This window comes from Grampus griseus (genome assembly GCF_964374135.1).
Source record: "Grampus griseus genome assembly, chromosome: 11".
NCBI lineage: Eukaryota > Metazoa > Chordata > Mammalia > Artiodactyla > Delphinidae > Grampus > Grampus griseus.
In genome coordinates, this window is record NC_139005.1 from 12,357,470 (window position 1) to 12,369,928 (window position 12,459).

The window sequence follows — 12,459 nt, forward strand, 5'->3', positions numbered from 1 at the left end:
TCTGCAGCATGTGGGATCTTCCTGGACCGGGGCACGAACCCGTGTCCCCTGCATCGGCAGGCAGACTCTCAACCACTGCGCCACCAGGGAAGCCCCCACTTTGTCTAATATTACTCTAGCCACACCGGCTTTCTTGTGCTTACCATTTGCATGGTATATCTTTTTCCCATCCTTTTATTTTCAACCCATCTGTGTTTATATATTTAAAGTTATCCCTTAGAGACAGATTTTTTAAAAATTCATTGTGGTATTCTCTGCTTTTTAATTTAAATGTTTTGTCCATATACACTTCACATAATTATTGATATGATAGGATTTAACTGCATCATCTTGCCATTTGCTTCCTCCTTGTTCTGATCTATTTTTGTTCCTCTTTTCATGCCACCTTTTGGATTCATCAGATACAACACTTCATTTTTATTTTTTCTATTGGCTTTTTATCTACAACCTCTTTGTATTTTTCTAGTAGTTGCTCTAGCAAATTACAGTATGCATTCTTAACTTATCACAGTCTACTTAGAATTAACATTACACATGTACCATAGAGATAGTGCAAGTTTGGGTCCAGACCACTGCAATGAAGCGAATATTGCAATAAAGCAAATCACATGAATTTTTTGGTTTCCCAGTTCATATAAAAGTTATGTTTACACTGTACTATAATCTATTAAGTGTACTATAGCATTATGTCAAAAAAATATATACATACCTTAGTTAAAAAATACTTTATTGCAAAAAATGCTAACCATCATTTGTGCCTTCAAAGAGTTGTAATGTTTTTTTGCAGTAGTAACATCAAAGATTTCTGATCACAGATCACTGTAACAAATATAATAGTAATGAAAATTTTTGAAATATTTCAAGAATTACCAAAATGTGGCACAGAGACACAGAGTGAGCAACTGCTGTTGGAAAAATGGTGCCAACAGACTTGCTTGTTGCAGGGTTGCCACACACCTTCAATTTGTAGAAAATGCAATATCTGTAAAGTGTAATAATGCAAAGCGCAGTAAAGCAAAGCACAATAAAATAAGGTATGCCTGTATTCCACTTTACACTTCAAATGGCACAAATGTAAAAACCTTACAGCAGTTCCATTTGCACCCTCATTAGTCCTTTGAATTATTTTAATGTACTTCTTCTTCCAACTATTTATAAACTATTCCTCAAAATGATGTGATTTTTGTTTTGACAGTCATTTGTCTTTTAAGGAAATTAAAAGGAAAAAAACTAAGTAAAACTAGTCTTCTACATGTCATTTCCATCTTTTATCCTTCCTGTAGTCTGCTGGTGATTAATTCTCTCAGATTTTGTTCATTGGAAAATGTCTTTATTTCACTCCCATTTTTCAAGGATGGTTTGCTGAATATAGAGTTTCAGGTTACAGTTTTATTTTTATTTCAGTGCTTAACCATATCATTCCATTTCTTGGAATTCTATTTCTTCTTGTTTTCTTATAAGTAATGTTTTATCAACTACCCAGTCAGTATTTTCTCTTTATCTTTGTTTTTCACTAATTTGACTGTGAGGTGCCTAAGTGTGGGTTTCTTTGTATTCATCCTGCTTGTAGTTTGCTGAGCTTCTTGGATTTGTAGGTTGTTGTTTTAGGACTTCTCTGCCCCACTCTCTTTCCTTCTAGGACCCAAGCACCTGAGTGTTAGATATTGTCTCACAGCTTACTGGCGCCTATTCATTTTAATTTTAATCTTTCTCCCCCGCCTCTGTTTTTCTGTGTGGCTAATATACGTGGATCTTTCTTCAAGTTCATTGACCCTTACTTTCCACCTAAAATTTACTTTTATGCCCATCCATTGAAATTTATGCTCCTGAACATTTTTAGTTTTAGAATCCATTTATTCTTTTTTAGAATTCTAATTTTTCTGCTATTTCCCATTTTTTCACTCATTGAGATCATTCTTTCTTTAAAGTCCTTGAACATATTTGTAACAGCTGATTAAAGTCCTTGTCTGCTTATTTGTATATCTTAATTATCTTAAGGTCTGTATCTTGAGCTGCCTATTTCCCAATGCCTAAAAATAGTTGCCTTATGTATTTTGCTCAGTTATATAGTTATTTATAGCAGGAGGGCAAGTCTGGTAACATTTCTTCTCACATGTCTGGAATTCTTCATGGCTTTTGTTTTCCCATTAATTTAGCATCATAAATCTCAAAAGGAAAGGGGTTTGTCATTTACATTCATAATAATTTTTATCTTACAACTTTGATAGCCATTTCGATTATTCTCTCAAACACAGTTCTCTAAAGAGAGCAAGGTGGAAATACATAACTACGTTAGTCTAGTATCATACATCATTGTCAGTAAAATCTTAGCCAGGGTGTGTTTATATTTTTGCTCAAATAAGTGATTCGTAGCCTCCTTTTGGTTTATTCTTGTTTAGGAATCTCTCAGAATGTTTTAGGGGAAGGAGCCATGTTCATAGGAGTTAGAAGACCTGGACTCTTGCTCTATCTTGCAGAATTTGTGACCTTGAACAAATAAATTAATCTGATTATAACTTCAGATGAAGTAATGTATGTGACCTGTGGTGTAACTGTAGGAGGTGAAAGCTATTGAGCTGGATTACACTGTGTACTGATCCCAAAGCTTCCTGTATTCGTAGGATTGTTCATTGAGTCTTACATATGAACTTCTTTTGCTGGCTTTTGACTCTGTCTTAAAAAAGAAAGGTGCAAAGAATATCTGATTCGTTGAGAATCGCAATTAGACGTGGCCCAGTTTCTTTTTCTTACGGCACAGTTCTTAGCCATGGTTGTCATTGCTCCTGATTCTTTTACAGTGGAAGCGGTAGCAGCCACCTCAGCTCTTCAGACATGTATACGGTCACTTATTCAGCAGCCACAATGATCCAGAACCGAGCCAGGAACCAGAAAAAAATAAGTCAATAAAACATTTTGCATAGATGAAATATATGTGGTATAATGTATAATACAACGGTAATAATAGGTAACATTTCTTGAGCATTTACCGTGTGACAGGTACTATTTTAAGGGCTTCATATATATTTACATTTAACCTTCACAACAACTCTACGAGGCAGGTACTCTCCCATGGTAAAATAAGAACATCAGTTAAAAGGCTATCTTTGCTGCTATTCTGTACGGTCATTTTTGCTATTTGTAACATCCCAGGTATTTCTGTCTTTGTTATATCATTTTCTGTATCTCTTATAGCCTTCTCCCCTCCTGTTAGCTGTTTTTAAAGATTTAAGTGAGCTTTTCCTACTCTGTCAAATCTCTCTATTATCCTTTAAAGGCAGAATTAATTGTTCATACTGTCCTTCTCTTAGGTATATAATACCAGGAGAATTAATACTGGTATATAAATACCAGTAGCATTTGTCATCTAGTATCACCATCAGTTGTTTTACCTCTTAGTTTTTTTTATAAAACTATGAACCTCCTTGAGGCCAAGAATTATCTTACTTATCTGTATTCCCCTTTGATTGCTACCCTGCCTGACATCTAGGAGAGCCTAAGGAAATATTTTGGAATACACCAATGAGTCAGTGAGAAAGACAGACAGAGGTAAGGAAGAGTGAAAATAGGCAAAGTGAAATTAGATTAGATTAGGTCTAGATTCATCTTCCCAGATGTGCCACCACCTTGTAAAGTTTGGACATGTTATTTTGAGAGTTTTTATTTTAATTGAAAAAAAGATAGAAAATGTATACCTTTGACAAGGAGATTATATATACAAAGTATGGCTTAGGCAATCCAAGCAGTGGTATGATGTATAAAAGTTTTGTAGGATTCTCAGAAAGTTCTAGAAGCAAGGAAAAGACCAAGGAGAACTTTTTGCCTTGGCTTTTTGGTCATTGAAAATGGATCTTACTTTTACATTAGTGGAAATGTGGTGAGAGAAATATAAATAAAGGAGAAGGTGAGGTGGGAATAAACGGTTTGAAGGGAAAATAATCAGGGAAGAGAAACGAGAGCCATATTTTTTTCATCAAACAAGCCAAGAACAAGGTGATAGGAAGTAAGATAGAAAGGGAAACATGCTTATAGAAAAGAGAAGTCAAAAGCTGACCTGCTAAGGGATTTCAGCCCAGCAAATGCACACATTAAGAATAATGCCGGAATGTAGAAAAGTGGCTTTATCTTTCAGTAGCCTGGACTGTTTGCACACATGCAACAGCTAACAAGCTCTGCTCTGAAGTTATGCTAGACCTTATCTTTGGAAATAATGCAGGCATGATAAATAAGGTTGGAGTAGAAAAGCACTAAAGATGCAATCATAATGTCATCAGGTTTGAATTGCTGATGAAGATCTGTGGGAAGAGTACTAACATAAAAATATGGGGCTTGAGAAAAGCAGACCTTGAAGGGAATGCAAAATGAGTTTTGAACTTGGCTGGGATTTTGTAACATATAGGAAATGAAAAATGAAAAAAGTAGGAACCAGGGGAGGGAATACTCGAAATTCAACCCAATAAGGTCAAAGTAATACAGAAACAATGAGATGAAGCAAAGAAATAGACAAAAATAGGAGGGAAGCCATTAAGTAAATAAAATAAAGGGGGAAAATAGTGGGAAACTTGCTATGACTAAAGGAAACCAAAATCCTAAAAAGTGCTGTGATTAATAGCAAATTAACATCTAAGATTTTTTTAAAAACATTTAAAAAATTTAAAAATATGAACCAAATAGTGGAATAAAAGACCGTGTAGATTTATTTTTCTAAAGATTGTCAGAAGTCACACTGAGTCCTTCATCTTAGGCTGCAAATCTTTGTATTCTCGAGGAGTATTGATCCAGATGGCACATACAGACCCCTGGGGTGTTCCAGCCTGTTTTTTTTTGTTTGTTTGTTTTTGTTTTTGAAGTAAGATCTTGCCTTTCATAGGAAAGCATTTAATTTATGAAAAAGTATGCTTCAGTTGAAAGTTTATCACAGGGGAAAGCAGAAGAATATAGATGTGCATTAGGTTAAGAGGTAAAGAATTTAAAGTGTAAATTTATTTACAGTTCCTTAAACTAGCCCTGAAAATTAAACCACTTACAGGGTAAAAACTAATTAACTTGCCATCTCATTCAAGGAGGCAATTTAAATTCAAGGCCCCAAGCAAAAATATCAGGAAGTTTACCTTCACTCACCCACGCCCTCCCCATCCTTTCTTGAGTGCAAAGTAAAAAACTGCAGAAGAGAGGAGTTATCATGTTTTCTGGCCTCCCAGCAGTACAGGAACTACTGATGGTGCATTTTGGTCTATGCATGTCATTTTTATAAAAGGTTAAGTCTATACATTTAAGCATAAAGCATTTTCTGTGGCTCTTCACGGCTGGGCTTCTGGAGGGAAAAAAAAAAAGGGAAAGCTTGAAAGCTTAGTTTTTTGTGTGTTGTATACTAGCCTGTGTAAAATTTTACTGTGTGAAATTTTTTTTAAATGTAACCCACCTTATTCCCAAAGCACATGACTGCCTTCTACAGACCTGGCTTTGCCTAGAGAAGTTCCCGGCACAAAGGCTCGCACGTAACAAGTGCCTAGAAAATGCTCATTGATGGGTTAGGTTATCAGGTACAAGGACATCAATAGATACCTTTGTAAACAACATGCATAAAATTCATTTTTTTAAAGAAATTTGTATTTTCTCAGCAAAAGAATAAGGGATTTTTCTTAATGAAATTCTGGTATACGACATAGAGGTGAGACCTATAGGTAGTTGCTCATGTCTCTGAGATTCTGTTATTCATTTGTCTTTAATTCCTAACACGTTAACTTTTGTTACTTACTCTTTAACGTCTGTGCCAGGTAGTTACTGATCTTTTAGCAAACTCTTAAATGCTGGGAAATTGGAATCCTCGAATGGGTCCCTCAGTACTTTGTACCAGGTAGATACTTGATAAACATATTTGTTGAATGATTTCGTGAATAAAGGTTAGCAAATCATGTGAAGTTAGTAGTTTACTGAGTTCTTTTTGAAGTTGTTTTAAGAGGGAAGTAGGGGAGGTACCTTATCAGTGTTGAGTGGCTGGAGGCCTGAAGCTCGGAAGTTAAGTGACGAGACCAGGGCCACGCATTTAGGACGTGGCAGGATTCTGGAGGACTCTGGACTCCAAATTCCATGCTTTAGTTATCGTGCAGTTCTGCTCTCCACCCTGCAGTTGATCTGAATCATGTAAGATACGTTTAAGCTGTGTTTAACCTTTGGAGGCACAGATGTCTTTCTGGAGTCACTGAATGAGATTTATATATTGAGCTGTACTTTTCTATTGAGGACAAGAAAAATAAGACAATAGACCGTTTGGAGAAAAACTCTAGGGGGTGGTGGACATGAAGTACACATGAAAGAGCAAGTTGAAAGCAAGCCTAGAGCCCCACCTGTGATGGGCCCACAGCAAATCCTCGTTGAAATGGAAAGGAAAGTTGCAAGAGGACCCTGACCTCAGGCGGCTTCCACTGTAATTTTGTGTCCACCTGCGCTGCTGATGGTTCCATGATGATACACTTGGCACGTGAGCAGGGTCATGCTTATCAACTGCTACTTGAGTTCTGTACTAAGGTTTTTGTTTGTTTTCAGATTCCCCTCCCTGGGGTGCCCAGGGAACAGCTAGGGAGTGACAGTGGAAGTGGACCTTTTTCTTGTCCACTTGAGGAAGGAGAAGGAGAGAGGACAAGGCTGAGGACAGTGTAAGAATGAAGGAGCAGAGGGATGAGGTGAAAGGGTGCAGAGGACGGGAATGGTATTGGAGCGTGTGGTATTGTAGCGTGGGATGAGGGAAGTTGAAACCTTCCCATGAAGAGTGATGCAAAAGATAGGGGCGCCTTATTTAGGAGAAGCACGATCATCGGGGCTGTGGTATTGAGTTCAAATACTTGTACACACATATATACACAAAAAATGATGAAAAAGCATGATTGTTATCTATTACTCCAAGGTAGGAGGGCTGGGACCATCTTTTAGAAGTTATAGGAAGATGGATTTTGGCCTGGTATAAAGCAGCGTTTTGTTAAAGTTCAAGTATTCTGGAACTTGGATGGGCCATGTCAGGAGGTAGGAGGTGTTCAAAGCACAGGCTGGGCGACAGCCCGATGGAGCCAGTGTTAGATACATGATACGCAGCAACCATTGGGGTGCTTTCTGCTTTGGAGTCAAGTGTGATCCTAGAAGAAGAAACGTTTTATGTGACTCTTTGGACCTAAACATTAAATGTGATCCTTTGGAGTCGCGTCTGATCCTAGAGGAGAAAAATATTTTACACGCACGCACACACACAGGTTGTGCATGTGTGAGAAATTTCTGGGTAGATTTCTAGACAGGGCCCCCAAATATGGAATTAATGGGAAAAGAGGGAGGGTGTTGGTTTTCTAGGATTGCCATAACAAAGTACCTCAAACTCGGTGGCTTAAAACAACAGACATTTATTCTCATGGTTCTGGAGGGTAGACGTCCAAAATCAAGGTGTCCACAGGGCCGTGCTGCCTCTGAAATCTGCAGCGGAGAATCCTTTCCTGCTAGAAAGCTTCTGGTGCTGGCTGGCAATACTTGGCATTCCTTGGCTTATAGAGGCATCACTCCAATCCCTGCTTCCATCATCACATGGTCATCTTCTCCCTGTGTATTTCTGCATCTCTTCTCTTCTTATAAGGACATCCACCATGTAATGGCCCACCTTACTTAGTAAGACCTTACCTTTACTTAAGTAATTGCGTTTGCAATGATGCTATTTTCAAATAGGTCACTTTCTGAGGTACTGGGGTTTGGAACTTCAGCATATATTTTTAGGGGGCACAGTTCAACCCATAACAAGAGAAGTGGGGTTCTTGCACTGTGGTTCTATTATTTCCTGTAAAGACCTGAAGAAGTTCGAGAAAAATACTTTGAGTCAAACCAGCAGACTTAAATTCAGGTACAAAAGATTGATTTTTCCCTCTAAGCAATGTTGGTTGGCTTTGTGGATAGGGGAAATCTAGTAGATACTGAATATTTTTATCTGCAAAAAGCATTTGGTAAGGTTCTCAATGGGAGATTAATGGCTAAAATAAAGAATGGGGCATTAGGAGATAAATTTGCTTATGAGCAAGAGACAGAGACTAACAGTAGAAGGAAACACTTTTTAGATTGGAAAGGAGTGACATACAGCACAAGCCAGGAATCAGCTTTGGGACCTATGGGTTTTTCACTTTATTTTTATTGGACTTTGTAATAAAAATACAGATCTTCAAACAGTCCAAGACACAGAGTGAGTAATACTACAAGCATCAGTAATCCAAAGTTATTATGTATCGTAAACTAAATGATAATAAATACTGACACAAGACTACACAATGTGCTGTAATATTATAAAATGGAGCAAGCAATTCTCCTGTATTCTCTTTTCTTCTGCATTTCTTTGTTTTTCAAAAAATATTTGCAAGTTTCTAGGTTTACTTTATAAGCCAAATCAATGAAAAAAAATATTTTAAACTTGGAAAGATGTGTTAACTAAGAGAAAAATTGGTTGAAGCAAGACAAAGGTTATAATGCCATCCCTAGAATAAAGAAATTAGGGACCCTGTATGTTAAATTGCTCAGTGAGCTATTGAACAAAAAGATTTCAGGAGCGAGGGGGCGTTATTGAAATCATCAGCTTATTCTGCAGTCATGGCTTTAATGGAAGCATGTGCAAAAAAGTCATTGTTAGAATGATAAAACTACATATCTGAGGGAGTGAAATATTATAGTATGGAAACTTTTTTCTTTTCTTTTCCTTTTTAAAAATTTGAACATAATGGCTCTAAAAAAAAAATCTATAAAATTGAGTGATTGTATATGTAACTTTTGTCCTCCCAGGAACTAGTTGAGTATGTGGGCAACATACTTTTCAAATTGGAATTTTGCCTGCAACTCCTTCTGTCTCAGTCACTAAAAGATCTTTGCAGATTCCTGACTGTTTTTTCTTGACTTGTACATTGTCAGATAAGCCAAGAGAAATAGAGCAGCTAAACATTAAAAAATTAACTCATAAAAGTTCTAAATGCTTTGAAAACTGGGAAGGCTCATAAAGAATCTTGTTCATCTCAAAGCTTTCATTTTATAGGTGAGAAAACCGAGATCCAGGAAAGTCAGATTCAGAAGGAATTTACCCCAGAACAGATAAGTCAAAACACGGTCTAGAACGAGGTTCTCAGCCCAGACTGCAAATCAGAATATCCTGAAGTGCTTCTTCCATAAACTGGTGAAAAGATCCTACCACCCAGAGGTTCTGATTTTAATGGTCTTGAATGGAATCAGTACTTTTTAAAATCTTCTCCTGGTGTGTCTACTGTGTAGGCAGGAATGAGAGCCTCTGATCCGGAATCTAGGTTTCCTGGTGTTAAGACAAGAAGTTTTTCCACTCACCCTGATAGTTTAGAAATTATTCAGAGAGAGAATTTCAAATTCAAGGGGAAAAACCTTTAACAAAGATACTCCACAATGAACAGGCTGATTGTCCCTGTAGTTACAGATGGCTTGTTGGGAACTCTGAACCTATATTCCCACAGAAACAAGATCATAAGTGGTTATTTGCTCTCTCTGCCAGGCCTGAGTTTAGCAGACAGAATAACTGAAGTTTAGCTCTGCAGCAGTAGTTCTGTACGTCCTAACTGACACGTGACAATGGTTTTTTTTTGGAAGGACGTGAATTTGTATTTCTAATTAGGTGTCTAGGAATATTTTTCATCCTTCTGCCGCCTTGATAGTATTGAGGTCTCTCCTCCTTCCATCTGCAAGTTATTAGGTTTAGGGTTTGAATGGGGACTCCCCACAGTTCCAAGCTGTGCTGGGGGGATGGGAGGAAATGAGGGGGTGAGGGGTGGTAACAGCTGTGGTGAAGACGGAGGGGCTGGGGGAAGGGCTAGTTGGGAAGAGAAGGGCTAGGTTTTCTGTCATCCTAATACCTAGGGTGTTTGTTTCCCTCGAATGGGCTCATCCAGCAAGTATTTCATGAACATCTAATGTTTATCAGTGCTATTCTGGACACTGGAGAAGGATGAGGGAGAGAAAAATAAGTAAGATGTAGCTCCTTCCCTTTAAACACTAAAAATCTTTTAGTCTGGTGAGGAGGTGAAAATGGGGTTTATGGTTTGCCCTGTCGGGAGCCCAGAGGCCAAAGGGACTCTTGCGCTGGGGCTGCAGGAACCTGGCGAACCCTCTGGAGGACTCATGGATGGGTTTGCAAAGCAAGTGGCCTTTGTGGAGGAGTCATTAGGTGCAGAGGTAGAGGAAGGGCGTTTCAGGCAGAGAAGCACGTGCCCTTTTATACCGGTGAAGAGCATGTCATGGTGAGAACGCTGGTATGATTGGGGTGGAGAAGTGGTGGGAGAAGCGGAGGAGGAAGCAGGTAAGCTGTCTGGGGCTTATGGCCATGCTATGGAGTTTGTGTTCCCATCTGTGGGTGTGGAGAGTTTTTAGCCTTTGAAAGTTTATAGCCGGGAAATGAGCAATCGCTTAATTCATTCATCCATTTATTCCTCCACCATGTGCCAGGCACAAGGGATAGAGATCAATAAGACATCCTTACTCCAGGCTCCTCTTCCTCCCTTACTGCTCTCTGCAGTACTGGAGCAGTGATCAGATTTCCACTTTAGGGGCAATGGATTTGGGCTGGAGGCGGGGAAGCTGTTAGGAAGCTGTTGTAGCAGTCTGGCCAACCAGGACGAGGAGCTGAACCGGGGCAGTACGGGGGGGTGGAGAGGAGTGGACGGCCGTGGCGGGTATTAAGGGGGCGGAATGGATAGTACTTGGTGAATGGTTGTCTGCTGAGCAGGGAAGGGAGAGGACAGAACAACTTATCATGGTGCACTTTATCAGGTTAGGGAATTCAAGAGAAACAAGGCTTTTTCCAGCCCAGGAAGCTGAGCCTCTGCTTCCCATTACAAGACCTCCACCTGTTCATTCTGTTGTCGGCTTGTTGCAGAACCCACCGTAGTCTCACCAGTTTTTCCCTACCCTTCTGTTCTTGTAACAAGGAAAGGAGTTTTTAAGGAAATCTGAGCAAGACTATGAAGATAAAAGAGAGGCTATTTTTCGGTTTAAAAACATTAGCAAGACAAAGCACATAAAGCAAAATGGAGAATGAATACAGTTATTTTGGTGATTCGGGAGGAAAAGGAAATTCATGTTTTTACTTCAGTTATCAGGATGATGCTTCGCTTTCCTAGTGACCCAAGATTGAGTGTTATAATATGCTTTTTGTAAAAAAATTATCATTAACTAGGGCATTGAAAGTTAAGTTTCCTATGTTACACAGCTGCTAAGTTCGGCAGGGACAATGGGGGAGGCACTGAACAGTCAATGAAATGGGAAAGAATTTAGATCATCCATGTCACATGCAGCCAGCAAAAGGCTGTTTGTAGAACGTTAGCTGCTATCACACTGGTTTTATGTTAACATTCTAGTGAATAATTAAAATTTTCCTGTTTATTTTTTAATAAAAAGGAAAAGCACGTAAATTACCTCAGAGTTTATAATATTATGTGTAGTCACATTCAGAGATGTAGAGGTTTCTGAGTAGGATTGCAGACTAGACAACTTAGACAGTTAAAAAGCAGATTTTCTTCTGCCATTCCAGGTGTTCTCATCTCACCGTGTTCATTATTATAATGCCTTTCAAAAATATAAAATGAAAATCCTTAAAACTATTACTTTGAGACATTTTCATTAGAGGTGGTATTTTCTAAATTGAGTGGTTATTAAATATATTTTTTCTGCTGAAATTATTTTTGAAGTACATTTCTCATTTTCATCTTCTGTCCATAAGCACACACCCAGGCATGGCAGGTTCTCTCTTCCCGCTTTGCTTTTTAACATCCGGACTCCCATGAGGTGATCAGGGACTCCCTTATAATTCACTATACTTTTCAGTTAAACCCACCCTTCTCCACTACTGTTTTCCTTGGTTGTTCCTTGAGGGCTAGACTGGAAAAGCTTGGGATTTTTATTCAAGCAATTGACTCAGAGAAAAAGCAGCTCGTGCACAGATAGGGAAGAGATTCAGCCTCAGAAACAAAGAGGAGACAGACGTTGGGAAGCCACAGTCTTACGGTCTTGGGTGACGCTGTATTTGATGCTTTTACGGATGTATTCACGGTCCCAGAAGAAGAAGAGAAAAAGAAAGGGACTGAGAAAATATTTGAAAAAATTATAGTTGAAAACCTCCCTAATATGGGAAAGAAAATAGTCAAGTCCAGGAAGCACACAGAATCCCATACAGGATAAATCCAAGGAGAAACATGCCAAGACACATATTAATCAAACTATCAAAAATTAAATACAAAGAAAAAATATTAAAAGCAGCAAGGGAAAAGCAACAAATTACATACAAGGGAATCCCCATAAGGTTAACAGCTGATCTTTCAGCAGAAACTCTGCAAGCCAGAAGGGAGTGACAGGACGTATTTAAAGTGATGAAAGGGAAAAACCTACAACTAAGATTACTCTACCCAGCAAGGATATCATTCAGATTCGATGGAG

General features: G+C 38.6%; 1 protein-coding gene across 1 annotated transcript in view; it reads left to right on the forward strand.

The window, feature by feature from the left end:
• DERA (deoxyribose-phosphate aldolase) overlaps nt 1–12,459 on the forward strand; it is a 113,265-nt gene that overhangs the window by 69,936 nt on the left and 30,870 nt on the right. The gene's annotated exons all lie outside the window — the stretch shown is intronic.